This window comes from Populus alba, chromosome 8 (assembly GCF_005239225.2).
Source record: "Populus alba chromosome 8, ASM523922v2, whole genome shotgun sequence".
Lineage (NCBI taxonomy): Eukaryota > Viridiplantae > Streptophyta > Magnoliopsida > Malpighiales > Salicaceae > Populus > Populus alba.
The window spans coordinates 13,748,362-13,751,842 of NC_133291.1; positions in this window are offsets into that span (position 1 = coordinate 13,748,362).

The following is a 3,481-nucleotide window of genomic DNA, read 5'->3' on the forward strand; positions in this document are numbered from 1 at the left end:
TAACTTATGTTAACAACAAATCAAGTTCCTTTCATAGCACAAGTGTAGGTAATACCATACGATTGGGCTATGGAAGTTCCAAGCATTTGTTGTACCAAGTGTTATATACAACACAAATCTAGATTAACCATTTAACAAGCAAGATATTAAGAAATTACTAAGATAAAAAAAATTAAGACATGTTAATATTAAACATTAAAGTTTCATATTGAGTTTACATTATACTTATTATTACACCATTAGTGTAACATTTTCACCTTAACATAATCAACTTAGCTAAAACATAATGAAGAAGAGAAACATAAATAAATAAACAAGAACATAAATAAGATACAAGTTAACTAAGTAAAAGGAAAGGAAAATGAAAAATGCATAAACAAGATATTAATGAAAACAAAACTTAAAAATTACAAAAAAAAATTATAAAGAGAAAGAGCAAGAACAAGTTCTTGATTTGAACAATCAACCTCTAAATGCATGGCAAATGCCTCCTTTTATAGGCCAAAATTCAGAATTATTGATTTGATGACTAATTGTTGAATGGGTGGCCAACTCTTAACTTGGTGAAAATCCTTATCTTCTTGTCTGAATAAAAAAAAAAGTGCTAGCATCAATAACTGGATCCACCTATACCTATGAAGTTGTAGGAAATTGCCTTAGCTTTCCAGGAAAAAAAAATAGAGGTCATTTGGACTTCTAGAACTTGAGATATGGGTTGAACACTGAACAGTGTCTGGGTTGCAGGACAGATTCAGACTTCTTCATTGTTGCTATAATTTGAACTTGAAAATGGTCTTCTTAGATCTTAACGTCCACATGAAAGTTATAGGTCTATGTCTTACCTAATCTATGTAAAAATTTGAGATCATTTGAACATCTAGAACACGAGATATGACCCAATTACCGAACATTGTTCCAGTTTGGACTGCACCAACATCTCTTTTCTAAGTTTGGCCCTTTCTTTATCCTTTCAATTCCAATACTTGAATTCATCAATCAATCCTTTGATTTATGTGATAGGCCTGCATTTAAGATGAAATTTACCATAAATTAAAAAAGGTATCTTATATTATTAGGTACGTTATTATAAACATGCTTTAGTTAAGGAGTTAATTGATACTTCAAGTGTAAATTGATAATACAAAACCTTGATAAAATGCACTTTTAAGTACTTACTAATTAGGGTGGTAGTTGGAAAGGGGTTTTTTTTGGGAAAATATCTTCAAACTATTGTAGGAAATGTTGAAGCACTACTGGCAAAACTTCAAATGTTGGTTGCCTTTTCTTATTTATAGCCTTACAAACGAGCATGAACACAATTGGATTCTCAAGTAGTGTTCTTTGAAACCCTTGAAGTGATGGTATCATGGTTGAATTCTATCAAAACTCTTTAATAGGAAGAGGCTTAGAAATTAATTTTTCCTTTTTGCATGATAAGGAATAATCCCATCCCGTATTTTCATGCCTATTATACTCTCACGATTATATAATAGCTATCAATAGCCATGATTGGCCCAAGAGTAAATGACATACTTTTTGATGGGGAGTACACCTCACACACAAACTTCATCGTCAAAAATGGTTGCCCAAAGAAAATGGTATATCAAACAGCGATGTTCGACTATAATATACTCAGGCCTTTTGGATGTTTTTCATGATCCAACTAATTGTTACAACACCGTTTATTGTATGGAGGCTTGATGCTTCCATCTGTTTGTAATGAGCGATTCAGGTTCTCCATTGCTCCTGAGTTTTTATCACAACAGGATGGAGATGACATTAAATCTAATATCATTGTCAAAAATTACATTAAGTGTCTAGCCCTTGTGTGAAACTCTAGTGTGAAAGATGTCAGTCCTCTTCCAATCATCTCCACTGTGTGCCATGGAATTGTCCGACTAGAAGCATCTTATGAACCACATAAATAGGTAGATTAATAGCCTGCGCTCCTTCCTCTTCAATATCTTCTTCCACGGTGTCTTGATCTCTATTTGATGATTCTAGTGCTACTTCAGATTCAATTCAGAGGCATGCCATAATTTTTTTTTTCTCCAGTTGTAGGGCACACTGCTGTAAAATGCCCATATCCCTTGCACTTATAACATTATGGTCCTATAGAATCCCATATTTGCTTTATGGTCTCCACAAGAGAGTGCTGCAATTTTAACAGTGTTTATGTTGCTTTTTATATGTTTTGCATTGAAATATAGTGATGCTACTCATTCCGATGTCAATCTCTCACTGCTTTGTTTCTTTGGAATGCTTGTTGCTTTTCTAATTGCAAAGCTATGATAGGCTTCATCCACTGTGAATAGACTGGCAGTGAACATGTCCTTTTGTATCTCCCCTCGTAAACCTTTTAAATAACGAGCACAGATTTGTTGATCAGTTTATATAATCCGACTCCTCACTATTAGATGCAGTGTATTGATCAAACTAGCATGCTCATCCCGTTGTTGAGTCCAACGAAGCATATCTTGATTTATTTAAGGCATTGAAAACTATTCAAAGTAGTCCTCTAGAGAGACACCAACCAATCATGAGAAACATCAGGATCAAACTTCCCATTAAAATCAGATACTTCTACTTTCATTTGTTTAGTGAGTTTATTCATAACCTTCTCATTTTCCCTGTTTCTACCTCCACCCAAATGTTCTCCCCGTTTCCTTTTCACCTAACACCCACATCTCCCTACTAATTCTGTCTCAGTCGACCCCTGCTATTATATCCATATTAAACTTCTCCTGTGACATCCAAACAACCAACAATAGTTCCAAGGTATGAGTAACAAGTTCCATTTGTTGTTGAAACTGGTTAAAACATTAAGGCAGGGTCATTTAGTGGAATTGTTTGTTGTGTAGAGTTCAAGTTGGGTTGGGAAGACCATGATCCTGCAATCCCTGGTTTATAGGATTGTAGGAGTGTCCACTGCAAGTACCAAGCATAAAAAGAATAATGGATTCGAAACATACTCTGATATCAATTAAGGCCAAAGACATTATGGATTGAAACAATTACATGAAAACAAAGTAAACTCAGTGCTACTACTCAGTTGTACAGAAAAGAAAATTAAATTGACAGGAAAAGAATAGAATATGATAGTTTTTTGCAAACAAAGAGTTCCAGGAATGTAAAAAACAAGGAGGCTCATTGGCTCATTTCCACTCAACAAAATCACTCCAATAATGGAATCAACTAAATAACAAAAGGTTTTCATTTACAACATTTTCTACTGGAACTACTATACTCTTTATCTATCTATTATAGTTTTACAAAATAACCCTAATAATTAGACTCCTCGCCTATAACTAACAGTAAGAAAAAATCAGTCTAATACTACCATTGAATGATAATCCAATAAAATTGACATAATTTATTGGATAATCTTTCACACATAATGGGCTGGAAAAAACTTTAGAGCCCTACACGAGAGTAACGAATTTGATTTCAGCAAAATCCTTAGCCTTATCACCCCTATTGG